Raw genomic sequence first — 24,660 nt, forward strand, 5'->3', positions numbered from 1 at the left:
TTTGAAAACTACATATGTGATTGCAAGAATCATACAGTAACTTCTATTTTCTCATAGATTGAATAGTGAAGAGTTAGGATAGATGCCGAAATCACCTAGAAGAAGAGGTGCTTTAAGAAATGAGCAGCCACAGCAGTAAGGGCCAGGCTGGCGGAAAGGCAGAATGAGTTCTGGTGGGAGGAAAAGGTCTCAAATGAAATAGAAATCCAAAAAGTAGGGTTTTTTTTTTTCTTGAAATTAAAGAATTAAAAAACAAAACAAAACACATAGCCATTGTCAGAGTGTGCATCATAAGATACTCAGCTAAGATGGGGAAAATAGCTGTTGTATGAGACTCTCTCATATGTGAGGATTGTGTCCTGCTTGTAAGCTTTGGAGATAGACATGTTGGGCTCTCGTGTTGTAATATGGTACTAGCAATATGGCTATGAGTGACTGACCATGTTTCTTTCAATTCTAGTTTCTACACTCAAGGATATCAAAGACATACAGCAACACACAATGCTCATTTCTCCAAACCAGTGTCCCTGTCTCTATCAGGGACCCAAGGGTACTTGATTCATGTGATTATATGATTATAAATAAAACAACACAGATAAACTGGATTAAAACATTACTGGAAATGTCTGCCTTTCCATCTGTGTTAGTTATTTTTCCTTTTGCTGTGATATAATACTCTACTCTTCTAATTTCATTTCTATTGCTGTGATAAAATTCTCTGACAAAAAGCAGCTTTGAGGAAGAAGGGGTGTGTGCATCTTACAATTGCAAGTTATAGTCATAATTGTAGGGATATTGAGGCAGGGACTCAGTTGCATCACACCCACAGTCAAGAACAGAGAGAAACAACAATCTGTGCATGCTAACTCTCTTCCATCTTATGTAGTCTAGTAGCACATGTGTAGGGAATGGTGCCACCCACAGTGGTCTAGGACTTTTATATCAATTAACAATCAGGATGGATCACAGGGCCCCCAATGGAGGAGCTAGAGAAAGTATCCAAGGAGCTAAAGAGATCTGCAACCCTCTCGGTGGAACAACATTATGAACTAACCAGTACCCCAGAGCTCTTGACTCTAGCTGCATATGTATCAAAAGATGGCCTAGTTGGCCATCAATGGAAAGAGAGGTCCATTGGTCAGGCAAACTTTATATGCCCCAGTACAGGGGAACGCCAGGGCCAAAAAATGGGAATGGGTGGGTAGGGGAGTGGGGGGGGGGGTAGGGGAGTGGGGGGGGTGTGGGGGACTTTTGGGATAGCATTGGAAATGTAATTGAGGAAAATACGTAATAAAAAAAACAATCAGAGCAGTCTCCCATATGTCAACTTGATATTGATAAGCCCTCATGAATATTCTCTTGATGGCTATAGGTTGTAGCATGTTGACATTCAAAACTAACTAGTACACTGAACAAAGCAACTTTTAAGGAAGAATTTATATCAATTTAACATTTGAAAGACATTCCATTCTGGTAGAGAAGCCATGGTGAGAGAGTTTAGGTAGCTTGTCAAAGCACATTTATAGTCAGGAAGCAGAAAACCATGAATGGTGGTGCTCAGTTTGCTTTTTTCCTATTTTATTAGTCATATCCTAGCTCATAGAATGATGATAGGTGCCCCCACGTCAATTAACCTAATCAAGATAATCTCTCATAGACATGCCTGAGGTTTGACTCCTAGGTTATTCTAGATCCCATCAAATTGACAATCAGTATTACCTCTCTCTCTATCTAAGATTTACTTATTTTATGTATGTGGGTACACTATCACTGTCTTCAGATGCACCAGAATAGGGCTTTGGATACCCATTACAGATGGTTGTGAGCCACCATGTGGTTGCTGGGAATTAAACTCAAGTCCTCTGAAAGAGCAGTCAGTGCTCTTAACCACTGAGCCATCTCTCCAGCCTCAGTATTAGCTCTTATAGTCATATCACTAGACAGAATCAATTTCCTTTAGGATGTACAGAGCTTTCTCACAAACATACACACACACACACACACACACACACACACACACACACACACACACACACACACATAATGCATTCAACAGTCATCTCTGTCCCTGTTCACGATATTGATTATGTTAATATTAAGTATGCCTTAAGAGCATCAGAGCCATATGTATTTCCTATTTTAATTATTAAAGGGCTGGGCTGGCTACCTTAATATATATTTTAAGAAAACAAAAATGAGCAATGTCTCTTTGTGATCAAAGGGTCATAAAAATTCACCTAAGTGTGGTGTGGACTGGTGACTTGAACCTTGTCCTTTCCTGTGTGTCCTCCTTGCTGTAATCAAGAGAGTCATTCCTGAGATTGAGACCAATCCCATGTAGCATAGCCACTTAATTCTCAATCACAGACAAACTTGGGATCACTTTATTCTGTAAAAACTAGGACATGACTCTGCAACGTGTTAGAGCTTGAGATGCCACAGTTTTTCTGTCACTACAGCAGGTTTGAGTCAACAGAGAATAAGTCCGGGACAGGGTGGTCAGCACAGTGGCCTTTGGAGTAAATAAGACAACAGGACCATACTTCAGAGATGACCTCCATCCCTTCTCAATGTAATGGGCTGATGCAGTAGTTGAGGATGCAGAAACCTGGCCAGACAGAGACTGGAAATTCTGAGGATCTCACTGTGGCTCAGTGTAAGAAGCCCAGGACAAAGACTTCATCAGGCTTGCCAAATAAATGCTCCTTTACAAGAGCTCCTTTTTCAAAGCAGTGCGAGTGTGATTTTCTGGGGAGACTGTGAAAGCTGAAGCAGCTCTTCTATGAGTGATCCAACCTGGAGGCTGGGCAGGTATGTGAGAGGCCCCCTGTTCCCACCTGCACTACTGTGGTTTGAGGTGATGGCGATAAGCAGTACTAGTGGCTTTGCAAACTTCCTGACAGACAAATGCTTACCAGCAAGCACTGCTACCAAATGTGCCAGCAAGTAACTTGTTATGGACCTAAAAGAGGGAGTGTTTTATAATACTGATTTAACTCTGAGAGAAGAACAAGCCTCTAAGCCCAAGGAAAGTTACTATGCTTTATACTTCAGCAAGTCATCCTTTGAAAATGTATCTGGAACTAGAAAATAGAAGTGATTTTTCTCATACTCAGTTACTGAGAGATATGTATGCCTGTACATTTGGTAAAGGGCTGGTAAAGGGCACCAGAAGCTAGGCTGCCCTCCCCAAACAGGAAAGTGAACATTGACAGAGCAACAGAGACAGAAGCCAACCTCAGTGACAAAAGCCCCCTCCATTCATTGTGTTCCTTGACTTGTTAAGGTAGATCTTGTAGGTTTTTTTTTTTTTTCTGAGCCTTTAATATTTCTTTCCTTCCATTGCTTTTCCAGTAGGAGAGGGAAAAGAAAAAAAAAAAGGAGTCTCTTGGATATACTTAAATCACAGTTCGTCGCTAAGCGATGTCAGTACTTACTGTTTAAGGCTCACCGCCTGGAAGACAGTAATGGAGTCCCCTGAGGCTTAAAGGAAGCATCCTAAGCTAGCTTGACTCTCAGAGGGTGTGGAAATAAGACGTGTTGACAAGTGCCGACTTTCCAGAGCTGAGGCTGCACTTGGGTGAATTTCACAGGTGTTTGTACCCTACTTGTCACTGCATAAATGACTCACAAGATTAGCATAGCAATATAAATACCCATCAGTCCATTTTATCTTAAAACAGGCAGCTAAGCCTCGTGTGTCTACTGAGCCACTGGGACAAGATTGCCTTCCCTTCCTAAGTCACAATTTTCAAAGGACCAGAAAATGTTCCCTAGTCAGCTTTCCTGGGAGATGCCATAGCTAGTGTCCAGGTTCAGTGCTACGTTGTGATGTGTGCTGCTGAGCAATTATTGACAAAATATGCAAATTATTCGGTGACTGAAACTGGGAAGGTCATTCAGTGACTAAGGGGACATACTGCTTTTGCAAAGCATTTGAGTTCAGTTCCTAGCACCAAATATTACACAGCTCATAATCATTTGCAACTTTCATTTCTGGGTATTAGCTATCTTCTTCTGAACTCCACAATACCCACACTCATCATTAAAAATAGTAAAAATGAATCTCAGAGAAGCAGCCAGTGATGCATATGTATTGGGTCAGGTTGTATACAGAGAATAAAAACACTTCTTTGCTTTGATCATGTTTAAGGCAAGATTAGAATTGTACCCTGGAGCTTATGTCTCTAGCTGCATATGTATCAAAAGATGGCCTAGTCGGCCATTACTGGAAAGAGAGGCCCATTGTACATGCAAACTTTATATGCCCCAGTACAGGGGAACGCCAGGGCCAAAAAGTGGGAGTGGGTGGGTAGGGGAGTGGCGGGGAGGGTATGGGGGACTTTTGGTATAGCATTGGAAATGTAAATGAGGAAAATACCTAATAAAAAATAAAAAAAGAATTATTAAAAAAATAAAGAACTATTACCCCTTCTTTTTTTTTCCCTTCCCTTCCCTTTCCTTCCCTTTCCTTCCCTTCCCTTCCCTTCCCTTCCCTTCCCTTCCCTTCCCTTTTCCCTTCCCTTTTCCCTTCCCTTTTCCCTTCCCTTTTCCCTTCCCTTTTCCCTTTTCCCTTTTCCCTTTTCCCTTCCCTTTTCCCTTCCCTTTTCCCTTCCCTTTTCCCTTCCCTTTTCCCTTTTCCCTTCCCTTTTCCCTTCCCTTTTCCCTTCCCTTTTCCCTTCCCTTTTCCCTTCCCTTTTCCCTTCCCTTTTCCCTTCCCTTTTCCCTTCCCTTTTCCCTTCCCTTTTCCCTTCCCTTTTCCCTTCCCTTTTCCCTTCCCTTTTCCCTTCCCTTTTCCCTTCCCTTTTCCCTTCCCTTTTCCCTTCCCTTTTCCCTTCCCTTCCCTTCCCTTCCCTTCCCTTCCCTTCCCTTCCCTTCCCTTCCCGTTTTCCTTTTCCTTTTTCCTTTTCCTTTTTCCTTTTCCTTTTTCCTTTTCCTTTTTCCCTTTCCTTTCCTTTCCTTTCCTTTCCTTTCCTTTCCTTTCCTTTCCTTTCCTTTCCTTTCCTTTTCTTTCTTTCTTTTCTTTTTGAGATAGGATTTCTACAGAGCCCTGGCTGTCCTGAAAACCACTGTTTAGACGATCTGGCCTAGCACTCACAGAAATCCATCTGCCTCTGTCTCCATCTCCTGGGTGGTAAGTTTCAAGGTTTGAATCACCACACCTGCAGTGTTCTATTAACTTTTAATGAATGAACAAATACCTATGTCCTCCCGTACTTCACAGGCACACATACATTTTATTTTAATGCTAGATATAGCATGGGTAAGGTCTTATCAAATTCAATGTGAGCCAGAGATAGGTGCTACCTTCAGGTCTGTCCCATAAGCCACCTGAGCACGACCTGCTACTGTTGTCTGTCTCTCTGCTGTTGGAGGGATGCAGCTGAGAAAGGGATGCAGCTGCTGACAACCTTGAACAGGTGAGCTTCCTTGCGAAGCCACTCTGTAGCCACACCCGGTGAACAATGGAAACCATGGGAACAGGTTATTGGGTATCTGTTAGAACTCTATCATTTTCTATCAGATTCACACATGCTGCCTTACCTATCACTGTTTTGAGTAGGAGCCGAGAGTTAAGTGGCTAGGTGTCTAGGATGAATGCTGTTCTTGGGTCTACAAACATATTATTCTTTTTACTATTATCTTAGTCAGGTTGATTGATTCAGGTCTCTATTCAGGCAGCAAAACATGGTGATAGAATTATTATTAAAGTATCTCTTACATTCTAAGAGAGAGAAAGTTTTTCTGGATCTCAAAAAGACTTAAGACTGCCTACTCTGCTCTTTCTTTAACCTGTCTTTAAGAGAACAAAGAGCTAGCCAGCCTTCCCTGCTTTGATCTCTCAGGTTTCGGCTCTTAAAACCTAATTTAATATATAGCTTTAATTTTGAGTCATGTATTTTTTCCTTGCCCCTGACCTTAAGTAATGCATGTGTGTTGTGCATAGTGGTAAATAAATGCTCGAAACAGCAAATATGTTAAAAGCAATCTTATAAAACTAATATCCACCATAAACACTGGAAGCACTATTTGGATATTGCCTTATAACCTCTGTTTTTTTATCTTGGTCAGATGGGGTCAATTGAAGTCAGTAACTTAATCCCTTTGGAAACTCTATTAAATATTTCTATAAAGTAGCTCTCATTCCTCCGCCTTGTGATACTTTCTATGTTGTCCAATAAAAAAGTGAGCAAAGGCCATTGTTAAGGACAGATTAATGAGACTTTATTCAGGTAGACCCAGATTCACAACAGAGTACAGATAGACCAGAAACCACAGCTTCAGAGAGATAGAGTGGTAAAGAATTCAGATCTGAGTTTATTCTTAGCCACACTACTCTCAGAAGGAAGTTTTTGATTTCTTGTCTGAATATGACACCAACACATATTGGTGACTCTGTTTTTAATCACTAATTCATTTAGCCAAATACAGCAAAGGAGAAACTGAGTAATATTTACATATAGTATACAACTCCAAACATAATCTGGGAGTCCTGCTCACTGCCCACTTCCTTCAGTAGAATATTAGGATAATTAAGACTGGTCATTCCACACTGTTGTCTCAATTACCTGCCTTCAAGTTTTTGCTTCATTTAATATCAAATATGTCCATGAATTTCTGTATTTCAACTCACAGCATATTCTGTTTGCTTTCTGAAATAGAGTTAGCTGTGTGCATGACAGCATTCTCCAGGTTCTGGTAATTGTCACTTAAATCCCCATTCTGAAAATGTGACATCTTCCAACTCAACCACTTGGATCAGAATGTCTGTTTCCGGTGCTTTCATCTAACCCCATTTTTTTCTCTTTTCACTGAACCTGTGTTAGATAGGGCAGCACGTGTCAATTGCCAGTACCCAGTAAGGAAATGATAGAGTTCTGACAGATGCCCAGTAACCTGTTCTTGTGGTTGCCATTGTTCACCAGATATAGATAGCTGCAACGTGTCTTCCTAAGAGAGCTCACCTGTCCATGGTTTTCAGCATCTGCATCTCTCTAGCTGCAAGGAGATGACAGGTTGTGCCCAGGTGGCTTATGGGTCAGACCTGAAGGTAGCACCTGTCACTGGCTCACACTGAATTTGATAGAGAGCCCTTTCCATGCCATATCTATTATTGGCGCAAAATGTCTGTGTGCCTGTGAAAAAGAGGAAGGCCATAGCTATTTGTGGGCACATGTAGTCTCAGATAAGCATTGATGCCAGCAACATGCACATAAAAGCTTGGGTGAATTTCTGAAGCCATTCGACCTGGCACATTGTGATGGTCATTTGTAGGTGTTCACATAAGACCGGCATATCCAAGGTTTGAAGACTGTTCTTGTTGGTTGAACCACATCGTCGTCATCACTACTTCTATCAGGCTTCAGTCAAATTAAAGCAGTTCAGTTTTTGCTGCAGCTCTTGATCTTCTTAGTTTTAGAGTAAATTGAGAAAATGCTCTGCGTGTCACTCGAAAGTAGTGTGAAGAGCTCTGAATCTATAATGACCTCTTGAGCAGAACTGCAGGGGACATAGAAGAGACACCAGAGCCCTGTACCTTTCTGAAATCTTTAGTTACATAGCTACTTGCTTTTGGTTTATACAGTGGCTCTTTTTCTGTGCTTCTTGACTGTTTCTTTCCTTTGATGAATCTGTCATTTTTAAGACTTTGTAAGAAAGAACTGGCATGTTGGTTATTTTTTAAATCTCATTCTTGGATGGATCACCTAACTCATTTGTGCTGATCACATTTTTATTTTATTTTAATCAACTATTATTGTTGATTGTTTGGCCAGTGGAGAGATTATCCAGAGAAGTTGGTTTCCAATTCATGACCTCTTGTGTCCTGGGACTACAGGTACATGGGACTCTACATGTGGTGACAGCAGTTTTAAAATGTGATAGTTTTACAGATCCTGGGCAGGAATATGACAAAAGAAATAAGCACTTACTAAAATACACTTTCCATTATTAGCAGGCAAGCATGAAGAAGGCATTCTTTATCACTCTCCAAAAGGTAGGTAGTTGCAGATATAAAATGATGATGTAGGAAGATAATTTGACTATCAGTCTTCTAGATAGTTCTAACCTAGACAATTTGGGAGGTTTAGACCACAATTCCTGTGTTCTAGAGTTGTATTAAATCCTGACACCTTTAAACAAATTATTTTAAATAATGTGTATGAAAATGTGTTTGGGTATGTGTATGTGTATGTATGTGCATGTGAGCACAGGTGCCTTCAGAGGTCAAAGGCATCAGATGCTCCAGGAGCTAGACACACAGGTTGTTGTAAGCATCTGGATATGGTTACTGGGAATTGAATTCGGGAGTTCTGCAAGAGCCATCTGTGCTCAAATCCACTGAGCTGTCCCACTAGCCCAAACCTTGGTATCTTGAGTTACATTACTTCTTTGAAGACTATATTTATGGCTGACCAGGGAGTTGTAGTGTATTCACTTGAAGAGAATTTCTTTTCTTTTTTATTTATTAGGTATTTTCTTCATTTACATTTCCAATGCTATCCGAAAAGTCCCCCATACCCTCCCCCCTCCCCCCCTACCTACCCACTCCTACTTCTTGGCCCTTGTACTGAGGCATATAAAAAAATCACATGATATGTACTCACTGATAAGTGGATATTAGCCCAGAAACTTAGAATATCTGTCCCGAGCTAGTATCTCGCCAGCAAGAATTCACTTGGACAACCGGATCCTTCTATGGCAAAGCTTTATTGCTTAATCATAAGGAAGACCCCGAACCCAGAAAATGAAGCTGTTTAAATACCCCTCTGTGTGACGTGTCAGCTCCTGATTAGCTGCTCACTCATCACCCCACTACTACACCCCGAGATGGGCAGTGACTTGGCACGAATTTACTCCAGCACCTGCGCACATTGCTTGTTTACCAGTTAGGCACAGCAGAAGCCAGCGCCATCTTGTAATGGCGATTGCTCACGGCTCTCCACAAATATCCAAGATCCAAGATACAATTTGCAAAACACATGAAACTCAAGAAGAACGAAGACCAAAGTGTGGACAATTTGCCCCTTCTTAGAATTGAAGATCATTTCTTTATGTTCTTAAAACACAGCCAAACCACACACACTCAGGCGAGTATGTGTACGTCTTGAAGTTTCTGTGATTTGTGCTCCAAAGTTTGGGGAGAGGTATAGTCTCAAGAACAGCTTCATTCAGGAGAAATGTAACATGAGCCACATGTGTAAGGTAAAGTTTTCTGGAAGTTTCCTTAGCCAAGAAAGAAGTGGGATACATCTCAGTTCACACTAGACAAGCTATAAGTACTCTGTCACCAACACAGCAACTATGTTACATCCAAGTAAGGTTTTCATCAGGGGCAGAAGAACACAGTGTGCTTGCTAGTCCTAGGACACAGTATGCTGAACTCCTAGGGTATATAAAGATGACTTCTGAAGAGGTCACAGTGCCCTTAAATAGGGAAAGGTATTGTCTGTGAATTCCCTTGTCTTGAGAGCTCAGGTCTGGCTTTTAGTCAAGTGCAGCCTCATAGCATTTATTAAAGAGACAGGTGGCTGGAATCCATGTACCAGAGGCTAAGGCCATTTAATTCCTACTATAGTGTAACATTTCCTGTCTCAGGATGGAATTTCACCAGAAGGTCAACTATTGAATAGAATGAGCAGCCTTCTTCAAACCCAGATTTATGCTAAGATAAGAGGAAGCAGAGGAAGGAGAGGGGGGTGGAGACTCTAGCATCCACTTTTGTTGTACTTCAAGATCAATTTCAATTAAAGAGAGTTCATAATGGAGCAGGCAGAATGCTTTCATAAGACCAGTTCATGGGGACAATGTCTATCAATTTTAAATAGTGACACCCTGTCCTACCCCACAGTACAGCCATTACCCAGCAGAGAACCTTAGCATTCCCAAGGCTAGGTAGGGTACATGACAATTTGTGGGTAATTTTCTGGCATGCTTGAGGACATCACTTACTGGGATCATTCTTGAATTTACAGATAATAAATCTTTATTAAGGTAGCCTCTGGTAGCTTGGAATATGTACTGCTTCACAAAAATTGAGTTGATAGATAAATCCCTAAGCATCATAAACCAATCAGATCTTGAATCTGACACTCTTGGAATTAAATCTCAACAGCAACCTATGTCATCTCATCTATGGCACTCCCTTTTCTTTTCTGGGTTTGCTTTCTTGCCCAAGGACTATGGAAGAAATGACACTAACCCCATAGAGGGCATAATCATAACCACCCCTATCTTGTCATGCTGATTGTTCACGAACCAATCCAGTGCACATCTGAGTCCATAGTCATGCAGGATGATGGAGTGAGAGAGATCATGGCTTATGGAGCTTAACTGCTTGGTTAGAAGTTGGTTCAACCTCTTTTCTGTTTCTATAACAAAACATATAAGATGTAAAAGAAAGTGGAGGTCACATGTGAAAGAGACAAAGTTAAAACACTTTCACAGTAACTAACTTAATCCCATGAAGCAAACAGATGAGTATAGTGAGGCAAAGGGATGAGAGACATCACTTTCTTTTTTTTAAGGCAATTTTTATTAGATAATTTCTTCATTTACATTTCAATTGCTATCCCCAAAGCCCCCTATACCCTCCCCCCACCCTGCTCCCCAACCCACCCACTCCTGCTTCCTGGCCCTGGCATTCCCCTGTACTGGGGCATATGATCTTTGCAAGACCTAGGGCCTCTCCTCCCATTGATGGCCGACAAGGCCATCCTCTGCTACATATGCAACTAGAGACACAGCTCTGTGGGGTACTGGTTAGTTCGTATTGTTGTTCCTCCTATAGGGTTGCAGACCCCTTTAGCTCCTTGGGTACTTTCTCTAGTTCCTTCATTTGGGGCCTTGTTAAAGAGACATCCCTTTCTTAAGAAAGTCCTACCATCTGTCCATGGTGTTCTTGTGGGATTAGACTTCAACATCAGGGATGTACTCAAGTCTGGAATCCTAGGTTTACTAAACATCATCTCAACAGCTTGTATCACTTTGAACACAGTGGTAACTTCTGGCCTATTAACTCAACTTTATGAAGAAAAGCAGCAAGAGATTCTGAACATTGAAATGAGAGAGTCATTGTCCTCTTACTAGAGTAAAATGTATTTTGTGAAAAGACTAGAAAGAGCCAGCTGGATCTTACTACCAAGCCAAATGGAAAACAGTGTACTGGACAGAAGAATAATTGGCATATTTTACTACAAACCAGTACATGTTGTATCTCAGGCATTGCTATTTTCTATCTCAACAGATACATTCCTGGAAACTCGTATTTATTTAAATATGCTTATCGTTTGAGTGGATTTTGTGGTATTTTGTGGCTATTTTCTGATTTTTCTCAAGTGTTTTCTGGAGCCTCTCATTTTAAAGATGTAAAGCATTTGCCCATTTTATTTCTTTGTTCTGTCTTAACACTCTGCAGGTTCCTTCCTTCTTAATTTTCTCTACCTTAAAATGATTCATTTTTGCTTCCTAGTCAGTTGGATTTGAAGGCCTATAGCTTGATCACCTAGACCAGCTGTTCTCAACTTGTGGGTCGCTGCTCCTTTGGAGGTCACATATCAGATGTCCTGCATATCACATAGTTATATTATCATTCATAATAGTAGCAAAATTACAGTTATGTAGGAGCCACAAAATAATTTTATGGTTGAGTACCAATACTACATGAGGAACTGTATTAAAGGGTCACAGCATTAAGAAGGTTAAGAGCTACTGACCTTGACAGAAAGTCGCCATATTTTGAGTCTGACTAATAAGAATTAGATTACAAATAATCTCAAATGGGTAACTCTTTGGGCAAGAATAAACCAATGTCTTTAATTCAGAAAATGCCATAAATTGTATTGCTTTGAGCAAAACATTCAATCTCTTAGGGCACATTAAAAATATTGGGATTAAGGAATGAAAACTGACTGGCCATCCTTTTTTATGTCACGTCACATAGAAATGTATCTTATATAGGCCCAAATGGGATGTAGCTTCTCACTGCTGGGGCTGACCTGGGTAAGCTGCGTCTTCTGTCCAACCCACTTTACCCTATTCCTGGTACTCATTTGGAAACACTTTGATTTGCATAGCACATGGTACGTTCCCCTTTCCATTTTGGTTTTCAAGTTTTTAATCCTTCTGTGAGGCATCTGAAATGTGGTTCAAATTTAAGAATCATTTAGTAGACATTTTAAGAACACTAGCATAGGTTCATGAGATATTTTGAGGATTAGAAACATCAAGAAGCCCATTTTAATGTTTTATTACGGTTCAGGATTTTTTAAAAATATAAAATCATGTCTCCTATCCATGATCCTATATGATGACAGTGTATTACATACAGCACCAGAGCCTGAGCCAAATACACAGCCTAGCCACAAGAGTTTCTTTTAAGATTAATTAATTCTATGTGTACATGTGCTTTGTCTCTATGTCTGTACATGTACCAAATATGTTCCTGGTACCTACAGAGATCCAAAGAAGGTACTGGGGTACTGGATACCCTGGAACTGGAATTACAGATAACTGTGCAGCATCATGTGGATGCTGGGAACTGAGCCTTGATCCTTTCAAGTGCTCTTAACCACAGAGCTATCTCTCCAGTCCCTGTACATCCACAGAATATTTGAGATAACATCCATGGTTAAGGTCTTATGTTCTCAAAAATGCAGCATCTCTGAAAGTCAACATGTTTTACATAGAGCATCATGCAAATATACAATTAATGCTTCTTAGAGCATATGTATATGTGTGTGTGTGTAATTAGCAAAACTAACAGCCACCAAGAAACGTGTTCAACACATAGAATAAGAAGTATTTTAATCCAGTAGCCTATTTACCCGTCCACTATCACGAGCAGGCACCAAACTCTGTTGACATAGGTTGGCATGATCTCTACCTGGCAGGCATGGACTGTAGGAGGAAATTATCAGAAACTAAGGGAGCTGTAGTTACTGCCAAGGCGTTTTCATTCTAGTGAGCAAATCCAGCATCCAGGGAACTAGAAACACGTTGGCAGCAGCAGGAGAATGCTTCAAGGTGACAAAATAGATCAGGATGAAAAGCACCTGTAAGTCAGAGGCACTCAGTGGACAGGCAGATTTCTGGCTTTGGGTGGTTTCTTTGAGCAACTGGGCTTCAGAGCAGTATTCTGGAATGAGTTCAAGGGGACTGAGGATCTGAATGGTCATGTTAGCCCCTCATGCCTTGAGCAAAGAGGTACACTGTGAGGTTCTTTTCTATGTTTTTTTTATTATTATTTTCAAAAGAATAAGAAAGTTCTCACTAAGTAAGGAAGCATGGAGAAAGACATAGACTGCTGGGATGTTTGTGTAAGATTTGTATCATTGTGACAAAATATCTGAATTTACAAATTTACAAAGAGAAAAGGGTTTGGGAATGTATGGTGTTGGAGCATGGCAGTTCATCATGGTAGGAGCATATAGTGGAAGAGTTAGAGCAACCATTCATATCAGGGGTTAGAGCAGTAACTGTCCTGATGCTGTGACCCTTTAACATAGTTCCTCATATAGTGATAGCCCACAACCAAAACATTGTTTCATTGCTGCTTCACAACTGTAATTTTGCTACTGTTAATAATAATGCAAATACATGTTAAGCAGGATATCTGATATTTGACTCCCAAAGAGGTTGCAAACTGCAGGTTGGGAACTGCTGGGTTAGAGCAAAAACAGAGAGAGAATCTAGGTGCAGTGGCACATACTTTAAGCCCCTTCATTCACAATGCTTCTGAGAGAGGGTCAAGGAGATAGTAATGGTTTCATTGGTGGTTCCATATGGGACAAACAGGTGGGGCCTTTGGCAGTTGTATTATTTATCCTAAGCTAATAGTCACTTAACAATACCCCAGATGTTTAAAGGAGAAATATGATATAAAACCAAGGAAACAAAACATGGTCTTTGATGCCAAAAGGAGTAGTTTCATATGGCTGCAGACACTAAACCAGGCAATGACAACAATGGGGAGCTATACTGTACTGGAGAAGGCCTGAGGACTGTGGGAACATGAGAGAGGAACCTCAATGTCTATCTTAGTTGAGGAATAGATGTAGAAGGTCTGAGAATGATATTCTTTGCTGACTACTGAAGGTGAAGAGACATATGTGAGATAAACAAAATGTTGAGTTGAAGATGGAAATATGAAGGGTGGGGAAGAATTCCTGTAGCAGGAACATTATAAGCCAGTTGCAGAAAGAGCAGAGCATATGTGTGAAGATTCCCTTCCCATATGTCTGGTCCTTCAGCTGTCAAAATCGCCTGAGAAATGTAAGGCACAGAACTATACTGAGCATCTCTTTTATAGCATTAGGCAATGAAAATAATAAATGTGTCTCCAAGCAGTCGGCATATGTTAAGTATAAGACTAATTGCAAGCCTAAATGGAACATTCATATTGGTACCTGAAGAAATGTAATGATGGAAGAAAGCCATTTCCTTTCTATCCAAGAAATTACATTATGGAAATTGTGCCTTCAGAATGAATTAATAGATGGCTTTAAAAATCCCAATGCCCAGAAAACAAATGCATAAATTAAATACCATGAGTAAGGTTAATATTAAAGTAACATTTGTACAGTTTATAGGAGGAAGGAGTTCATGAGGGAGGTGACAGTGGGTGCAGAAGGAGCTTTGAAACTGGCTACAAGGATTGGCTGCATATGCCCGAGGAAGCTGAAGGCCACTAAGTTGTTCACCAGTGGTGTCAGTGCTCTCTAGCCAGGGCTGACTTTACCACTAACCTTTGACTGGGGAGGTGGGAGGTGTGCTGTCAATCTTGGATGAAAAGAACAATAGGCTGAAGTGACTGTTTCCCCGGTGAGCTTCCCCATCCCTCCTCTTCACACTTGTCCTCTGTCTCTGAATAAGCCCAGCTGAGTGGAGACGTCCACTGTGGAGCTCAGGGACATCACAGAGTGACTAGCAAGTCCCAAAGCCTTCCAGACGTCCTTTCCTTTGTCTTTCGCCAACATGTAGAGGAGTGAGGGAAGCAAAAGGGGCAGATGTGCTCTGAAGTGACAAGTAGGCAGAAGGGAGAAACGATGTACTAGAAATTATGGAAACCCCCCTCAACTGGACACAAAAGGATAATGTCTGCAAGGACTGTCTGGAGGCCTTTAGTGGAGTCAACAGAGAGTGTTCTCCATGTGGAAGGTGGCCAGTGGTGTCCATGTTCTCCCATCTTGTGGTTGGCAAGAGAGATGTCCTTACATGTCCATGAGAGCTGACTACCTAAAGCTGACCCCTTAGCTTCCTTAAGATTGTTGAGAATATGAGCTCTCCATTCTCTGTTTCCTAGAAAAAGCCATTAGCTTGTTCTTTGAGCAGCTGCAAAACAGATTTGCCATCCTTAGGCAGCCTCTAGGATGTACTGTGAGCCAAATGGGCCTCTGCTTGGTCATAATCAACCTAACATCTAAACTCAAAATTTCATAGCAAAACACCCTGCCTGAACCAGCTCTTGAGAGAAAATTGCAATGAAATTTGACAAGATTATGCTCAGACAAACCTCAGGCACAGGAGTGGGGGGTCAACTTTCTGTAGGGCTGGGGTGCTAGATAAGAAGGCTGGCCCTCCAGGAAACTGCCTTCTCTACATCTCCTTCATGGTCAGATGTTGTCTCCTCTCTGGTTCCCTTTCCAAGTACTATGGGTATTGTCCTGCTTGACAAAAGATTTTTCTCTTCTTGTATTTATGTATTTGCTTTTGGAAATACAATAGAATTTTAATCCAGTTCCTTCTGAAAGGGTTGTATTAAAGCATACAGAGAAGTCTTGTCTACACCAGTCCTTCTGCATTTTCAGATTTACTTCTGTTGGTGGATGTGCCAAGCTCTCTCCTCCATGTGTTTGTATCCATTACTATGGTGTTTTGCCTGAGCTCTGATTTTTTAATAAAATTTCCTCTCTGGGAATGGCACATCATTTAAGAGCATGTGCGCGCGTGCGCGCACACACACACACACACACACACACATTCATAATGATTTAAAAGTTCCCCCACTCATGCCTCACTGAGGACGTTTTAGGTCCCTTAGCATTCAAACACACACCTCCTTCAGTTCCATTTGCCTCTACACATCTGCCACCATCTTCCATATAAGACTGTGTGTGATTCCATTACAGGACCTTTGTATAGCACAGCATCTGTGCCATAAAAGGATGTTCGGGAAGTGGATGTCCTGGGTTCTCATTGCTATTTATCCCAGTTATTTTACCAAACTTCCTTCCTCCCTGATTACATGAAATATATTTTTTACCTTTCCCAAACAACCTTTATATAATTGTATATAATCTTTTGCTGAGAACCAAAGGTAGATAGGAGATTGATATGCTTTCTCTTCAGTGGTACTTTAGTGATTTATTTCTTGTGAAATTAAGAGTGAGGGTCAAGAAAACATTGGTCTGAATTTGAAACCAGGTAGAAAAAAAATCCCATTGGGATGACATTAGAGGCAACAATTAGATGTACAAGATAGGCTCACTGTTAAATATATTAATACTGTTTTCTTTCTTTCTTTCTTTCTTTCTTTCTTTCTTTCTTTCTTTCTTTCTTTCTTTCTTTCTTTCTTTCCCTCCTGTGTATCCTGGGCTCAGTAATATATATTTTCAAGGCTTATAATTTGGTCTTGGATAATTAGTTTATGTCTTCTTCCTTGGGGAAGGCTCTCCCCACAGGTGTCAGAATTTTCTTAGTTGTTTGTAGTTCATATGGAACCACAAGGGTCCAGATAGCCAAGACAATCCTGAGCAAAATCATCAAAGCTGGAGGGATTTCCATTCATGATCTCAACATATATTACAGAGTCCTAGTTAAAAAAAATATGTTCTGTCACAAAACAGACATGCAGATCAATGAAACAAGATCAAAGACCTAAACATGAGTACATGCAATGTCAGCCATTCATCTTTTATCAAGATGCTAAAAGTTAACTCTAAATGGATAAAAGAAATAAATGTAAACTGGAAACACTGAAACTGCTAGATATAGTTATAAGAAAGGACTTCCTGGCCTCATTCGCCCAAGGATTAAGGCAATTGAAAAGTGGGACCCTATAAAATAAAGGCTCTGCACAGCTAAGAAGCACTCATGTGAAGAGGAACGCCATGGATTGAAGGAGGGTTTCAACTGTACACCTGACAGGATTAATGTGCAGAATATATAAAGAATTTAAAAGTCAAATAGTCAAAAATAAAACCAAATGACCCCTCCAAAGCTCAGGATTTGAACAGAGTTCTCAAAAGAAGAAATAAAAATGGCTAAGAAATGTCTCAAACATTGTTCATTGTTCTGTGAATCAGGGAAATATAAATCCCAACAACGCCGAGATTTCATCTAACCCCAGTCAGAGTGGCAAAGAACAGCAAAACAACCAGAACATGCTGAAGGGGACACAGGCAAAAGAGAAGCCATATTCCCTGTTGGTGGGATTTCAAACTAGTGTAGCCACTGTGGAAATCAGTGGGGAGAATTCTCTCGTTATATTAAAAAATTCGTAAAACTCCCATATGAGGCAGCTATACCACTCTCTGGCATCTGTCCAGAGGACCTGGTATCCGACTCCACCGATGCTTGCTCGGCTAGAAAAGAGAAACAACCTTAATATCCTTCAACCTACAAAGGGCTGATGCGATGTGGTGCATATATAGAGTGGACTACTATTCACAGCAGCAGCAGTCTGAAGTCCCTAGGTCCATCCTTCAGATATAGATTACCCTGAGTCACAGCAGAGATTGGGTTTTGTTTTTGAGCAGTTATCTCCCTGTGTTACCTATGCTGACTTCTAGCTTTCTATTTAGCCCAGGCTGATCTCAACCTTGTAGTTCCACTGCCTCAGTCTCCTGAGTTCTATGAGTACAGGCACCTGGCAGCCCACTCAGTGTCTTCCCTGAGCTTCTGTGTGCAGCGCATTCACCCCACAAACACTGGTTCACTGTGAACTGAGCTCTTTCTTCCTTTACAGACTCCACTAGGTTCTACCATCAAGTCTGAGGTTGCAGATGAGCAGTTGACACTTCTCCAGCGAGAACTGCAGAGGTGAAGTGTAATTCCCCTGCACAAAAGCTAGCAGTCCACCATCCTTTGCTTAGGGTCAGAGCCAACATAAACTTTCAAAATTTCTGTCAAACAGCAGTCAAAAAGTCTGCAAGTGGGAGGAGACCCTGACTCTGCCACCTGTGGCTAAAATTAATTTCAGCAAACCTGACACATCTCATTTGCCTCTGAGAACAGGTGCCTAGACTTACTCCATAATCTTCTCTCTGACACACAGCCTCAGTGAGGCCCGTAGCCCAGGTCTCTAGCAAGTGTCAGCACCCTGTGTTCCTTTCACATTGCTTCTTGTGGATGTGTTAACAGGGTAATGGGCAAGTGATAGGTTTTCTGTTCTGCTGGTAATTAACTTTGACAGGCAGCACTCCAGGCTGCTGCAGGAAAGAGAAAGAGCGCCATCCCCGAGACTCCTTCTGTCAGATGAGAATGTCTTTATTAGGGGTCACTGTGAACAGGCAAAGGAACTTTCAGTGTCATGACTGGCCGTGGTGATGTGCACACATGTCTTATCGGCAGTACAGATTATCCTGGTATCTTTGTTTGTTACATAATTTCTGATAGTCGGAAAGTAAAAACCACATGGAACACTGTTGATTGGTCAATGTGCGTGGGGTAGCACATTCCTATGCTCTGGCATTCCATGCCAAGCTATAACTGAGCAAAGGAAAGCTCTGTCTTCTAGCTGGCATCCCAGGCATGAACTAATCAGCATGCAGCAGACAGAGTCCTCATCTGCAGGAGGGAAATGATATTTTGTCTTGAGGGTTATTGAATGGCGTCTCACTTTTTTTTTTTTAGGTGAATGAATTTTAGCTCATACTCACACAGGCTCAAGAATTATTAAAAATTAGTCAGTATTCACAAAATATGAAGACTGATCTTAAAATAATTTCTCAGAGTAAGGGGAGAATTATAAATAGGAGCTCTTTCATTTCCCTCTAGAAGACATATTAATACCTTACATCAATTTCTCAAATTGTTAAGTGAAGGGAGATTGGGATATTAAGTGTTTCCAATATTCTGTAATTGGAGGAAATTTCTGTATATGTGAATAGATAATAAATGAGGATAGAAAGGAGTAGTACTCGGCTGTGAAAGCATTCAATACACTACACAGATACTGTTTTCTTGGCATTTTTTTTAAATTCTAAATTTGGGCCAAAGTATACAAGTTGAGTTCAAATACAGTGAAATAGCATATTCTCTTAATCTTATTTATTTGGACTGAGGCTACTCCAACATACTGTATTTGTATGAATAATAATGACCTAGGTAACATTCACGTTTCCTATATTCAATTCTTGCCAATCTGTATGAGGAAGACATTACCGTCATTTACAGAAAAGGCAAGTGAGAGAGAGGAGGTTTAACATTCTGCCCCAAGCCAGGTGATCATAGCTGTAAGTAAGAGTCATAAGCAGTTTTGTTAGAATAAGGCTCTAATAGATGCGAGTGGAGCAGCCAGCATTGGACCCCAGGGCATCTGTGACTTTTTCCTCTTAGGCTTCAGTGCCTCAACAGGCTTTACTTAAAGACTTCCTACCCATGAGACAATGATGGTCAATTCTGTTTACAGATTCTCTCAGCTGCTCCCTTAGAGTCTCAAAACAGTATGCTTTTTATTACATTATCATAGTTCCAATTTAGACAATTTGTAGATCACCTCTCCCTACTTAAGTTAATCCAGCTGCTGGTTACTGCTCTACACTCTTGCTGCATCAGTAGTCTGTGTTTTTTTGTTAGTGTAGCTGTGTATGAAATGATCATGAGCAGATTATGGGATACACAACATTGATTTTCTTGCATGGAAGGCGTTTGTTCCCCTTACCATTAATAATCATATTCTTGATTAATTTATTATGTACCTATAATAATTTTTAAGTTCCAACCCAAGCAATAGATGCTCTTCAAGACATTAGCTGTTTCCCTTAGCCCCTCCACACCCAGTTCAACTGATTTCTAGGCTGTCTCCTCAGTTTGTTCCAAAGAATGCTCTTTGCCTCTCCCTGTGGAAGGAAGCCCTGGATTTTGGCACATTGTCTGTGTTCTTTCTTGCATTACTGTCTGTACTGGCTAGTTTTGTGTCAACTTGACACAGCTGGAGTTATCATAGAGAAAGAAGCTTCAGTGAGAAAATGCCTCCATGAGATCCAACTGTAAGGCATTTTCTCAATTAGTGATCAAGGGGGAAAGGCCCCTTGTGGGTGGGACCATCTCTGGGCTGGTAGTCTTGGGTTCTATAAGAGAGCAGGCTGAGCAAGCCAGGTGAGGCAAGCCAGTAAAGAACATCCCTCCATGGCCTCTGCATCAGCTCCTGCTTCCTGACCTGCTTGAGTTCCAGTCCTGGCTTCCTTGGTGATGAACAGCAGAATGGAAGTGTAAGCCGAATAAACCCTTTCCTCCCCAACTTGTTTCTTGGTCATGATGTTTGTGCAGGAATAGAAACCCTGACTAAGACACTGTCCTAGCTTGGTGAAACACATTATTGAAGTGCCTGATGAGAAAGTTTTGAGACTATCGCTCTAAAAAAGTGTTGACTGAATATTTCTGCATTGCTTAAATACCTGGAATATGAGCAAAATGCAAATGTTCTAAAATTAATTTAACCAACATTTAAGAATAGTGATTTAAAAAATTATTTTACTATGAATGAGTTTCTCCTTCAGATTCTTAGAGCATCCTTTCAGGTTAGGATTTGATAGTTCAGAAACCCAAGGTGTCTCTGCTTTCCTTTAGCTTACACAGTGACATGGGGTGCTGCTCAGTGTCAATTGTCCCTTTGGCACAGCCTAGAATCACCTTGGAAGAGAGTTTTCAGTCAATTATTTTTCCAGATTAGGACATGTCTGCAATGGATTATCCTGCTATTTAATTGATGTGGGGAAACTCAAGCCATTGTGTATCATATAATTCCTTAGGCAGGAAGTCCTGAATATTGTAAGAAAGGAAAAGCTAGCTGAAAGCAAGCATGCACCACAGAAGGATGTGATGATCTCTCCTCTCCTCTCCTCTCCCTCCTCTCCTCTCCTCTCCTCTCCTCTCCTCTCCTCTCCTCTCCTCTCCTCTCCTCTCCTCTCCTCTCCCCTCTCCCCTCTCCCCTCTCCCCTCTCCCCTCCCCTCCCCTCCCCTCCCCTCCCCTCCCCTCCTCTCCCCTCTCCCCTCTCCTCCCCTCCCCTCCCCTCCCCTCCTCCCTCCCCTCCCCTCCTCCCTCCCCTCCCCTCCCCTCCCCTGCCCCTCCCCTCCCCTCCTCCCTTCCTCTCCCCTCCCCTCCTCCCCTCCCCTCCCCTCCCCTCCCCTCCCCTCCCCTCCTGTCTCCAGTCCTCTCCTGTCTCCTGTCCTCTCCTGTCTCCTGTCCTCTCCTGTCTCTTCTTTCCCCTCCCCTCCCCCTCCCTCCTTTTCCCTTTCCTTCTCTTTCTTTCTCTCTTTCTTTATCATCAAGCAATGAAAATGAAACTAGAACAAACTGGTTTCATTTTCTTTTATTCTGACGGGTAGATACTCAGTGGACTGTTTCACTCTGAAACTCATAAAGTTTAAATGTGCAAATGTCTTGCTTTATGACTTTGGTGACTCCTGTATTCTCTGGCTTATACATGTTTTGCCTTCCATTTCTTTGGCTAGTGCTCTTAAGGCATTGATGCCGAGCCTTGCAACTTTCTTATTCATTTTCAAGCTTATGTATGTGCATGTACATATGTGAAAATTTCTCATTTTGACTTCCAACACTTTCTCCTCTCTTTTGGTTTTGCTGTCCCTTTCTTTTATTTATTTATTTATTTTTAAAATATTTTTTATTATTACGTATTTTCCTCAATTACATTTAGAATGCTATCCCAAAAGTCCCCCATACCCTCTCCCCCACTTCCCTACCCACCCATTCCCATTTTTTGGTCCTGGCATTCCCCTGTACTGGGGCATATAAAGTTTGCATGTCCAATGGGCCTCTTTCCAGTGATGTCCAACTAGGCCATCTTTTGATACATGTGCAGCTAGAGTCAAGAGCTCCAGGGTACTGGTTAGTTTATAATGTTGTTGCACCTATAGGGTTGCAGATCCCTTTAGCTCCTTGGGTACTTTCTCTAGCTCCTCCATTGGGGGCCCTGTGCTCCTTCCAATAGCTGACTGTGAGCATCTACTTCTATGTCAGAAAATGAGTTCTTTCTCCTCATCGTTGTTCTCAGAGGATATTGTTTTTGTTTCCTGATTTTTTTTTGCCCCCTTTGTCTTCAGATATTAGTGTTGATACATGAAGTAGGTCCCTGTGCCTCCCTCATAATATTTGTCTTTTGAGTTGTTTGGCTTTCTGCTTCTCATTTTAGATGTATCCCACCAATGATTCCCCTGGCTTTTCACTCATATTTAAGAGCTGAGCAGGAAAATTGCAACTTCTATTCTTTGCTGTACAGTTTGACCATAGACTTCAGTGGGCCCCTTCTCTTGGGAATGATCTGATTGTCAGTATTCTATATTTAGATTTTTTTTTCAGTTTGTTGGCAATACTTTTCAATACATATGTCCAGACAATGTAGGCCATATCTAGCACACAGTATGGCTTTCTTCTTTTTCTAATAGTCAATACTGAGTCTGCACTGAATTGTATATAGTGTTTCTGAGGACCAAAGGTCGAACTATCCTCTTCTCATAGGCTTCTGGGATCACAGCCATCTGCGAGGGCAGAATGAGGAAGAACTGCCTGGGTGTATAATTATTAAATAGATGTTAGCTCCCCCTCTGTTAGTTCCTATGTTTTCCTTCTGTGTTGTGAACCTAATTATTTCTTTTTCTCCCTCTGCTATAATTGACATTTGGCTCTCAGTGTCTGAGGAGGCAGGCACTACCCCTTTATATCTAATTTCTAATTTTCAGAAATTCTTATCCTCTGTAATTCCCATGACCCTTGCAAATATGCAAACTTCTACAACAGGGAAACAAAAAAGAAATTTAGAATTTTAGTGGGTCTTTGAGATAGAGTTATTGCAAGTACATGCTTTTAAAGGACCCTTAACCTAGATGCCTGTTAGCAGCTATTGGTAGTTCTGCACAATTATCATTGTACGTTGTAAAGATTTGAAGCTCTGCCATGGTGACCTGTGTGCTTGTGAGTAAGACTCTTGCTCTCTGTCTCATGGGCATGTCGGGGAGGGAGTTCATGGTGACACTGCTGCCCCAAGGAAAGGTGCACAACGAGGGAGAAGAGCACAAATGGGTCTGAAGAGACTAAGGCCCAGCATTTTTGTTAAATTATAAGGAATTATTAATATCCTTAGCATCTTACTTCTGTTGCTCTCAAATGATAAAGGCAGGATCTGTGCAAGGGATTGAACTAATGTGCAATGTAGAACCTGGAATACATTGACAGTGTAGTTTTGGAAAAATGTAAAGCAAAATTATCAGTGACTTGGTTCTCACAAATTCAAATGAATATCAAGAACCCTCTCTTCCCCTTCCCCTCCCCCCTCTCCCTCTCTTTCCAGTTCTATGTGTGTGTGCATTTAAATTTTTCTGCTTGTATCAAGGTAAGTCTTGCTATATAAAGTCACCCTAATCCTTCAAGTTTTCTGCCTTTCTTCCTCTTTCTAATGCGTGCTTTCCTTTTAAAGTCACACCACTTAAAGCCTTTATTTTTGAAGCCTTCCATGCTGCCCTTAGGGTATCATAGAGATCATAAGTTTGTCGTTGAAGACTCCTAATCTCTGACCCCAATTACTTTCTCTTTTTGTCTGTGCCTATTTTCTCCCATAAATGCAGCCAACCAGGGAAACTTAGCACACCCTACAGGCCTTTCAATTTTGTCTCCATTTCAGAAAGCCTCTCTCTCCCCTTCCTCCATATGCTACTTGTCCTGTCTTATAGTTGTACTGAAGTCCCTGTGTTATTCATCCTTATCAGGTACATAGGTAACTCATTCCAGCCCTGTCATTAGGAAACCATTTATCACCACATCTCTATGCACATTATATATGTATATATATATATATATATATATATATATATATATATATATATATATATATATATATATATATATATATATGTGTGTGTGTGTGTGTGTGTGTGTGTGTGTGTGTGTGTGTGTGTAATGTATATATATATAGTGAGAGTATGGCAAGTCTAGCTAGCCAACTTGCCCCAGGATCTAACCTACTTTAAGAGTATTATAATTATAGTTGAGCTACCACACACATCTAGCATTTAAATGAGTACTAGGGATCTGAATATATATGTATGCATATATACTTATATAACATATATGTGAGTTATTATGTTTATATTCTATATTTTAAGTCTGTCTAATAATTCAAATTCTGAAAGTAAAGGTATTTGTATTTGTTTCATAGCACTTTTACGGTGGCATTAAGAGATCTGCATGCCTTTCAGTCTGTCATCTATGTGTCCATTTTTATTTTGCTCTTCTCTCTGGAATGCAGGTTCTAAAATAGGTCATATAATTTGAGGAGAATACATTGGTAAGAGCTAGGAGAGTCTGTGAAACTCTTACTGTGCAATTGTGAGGACCTGCATTCAGATCTTTGGTAACTAGCCAATTATGGAAGTGCATACCAAAAGTTTAATGCTGGGAAATTAGAGAAAGACAGAAGAAATCCT

At 41.0% G+C, this 24,660-nt stretch overlaps 1 protein-coding gene and 1 long non-coding RNA gene across 2 annotated transcripts in view; one reads left to right on the forward strand and one right to left on the reverse strand.

Moving 5' to 3' along the window:
* The window catches only part of Nell1os (NEL-like 1, opposite strand), a 58,576-nt gene extending 53,223 nt beyond the window's left edge, over positions 1-5,353 (reverse strand). The window contains exon 1 of the long non-coding RNA NR_045928.1: positions 5,308-5,353. This is a non-coding gene — a long non-coding RNA (NEL-like 1, opposite strand). The remainder of the gene's footprint in view (positions 1-5,307) is intronic.
* Nell1 (NEL-like 1) overlaps positions 1-24,660 on the forward strand; it is an 887,940-nt gene that overhangs the window by 595,182 nt on the left and 268,098 nt on the right. The window lies entirely within an intron of this gene.

This window comes from Mus musculus, chromosome 7, assembly GCF_000001635.26.
Source record: "Mus musculus strain C57BL/6J chromosome 7, GRCm38.p6 C57BL/6J".
NCBI classification, from domain to species: Eukaryota; Metazoa; Chordata; class Mammalia; order Rodentia; family Muridae; genus Mus; species Mus musculus.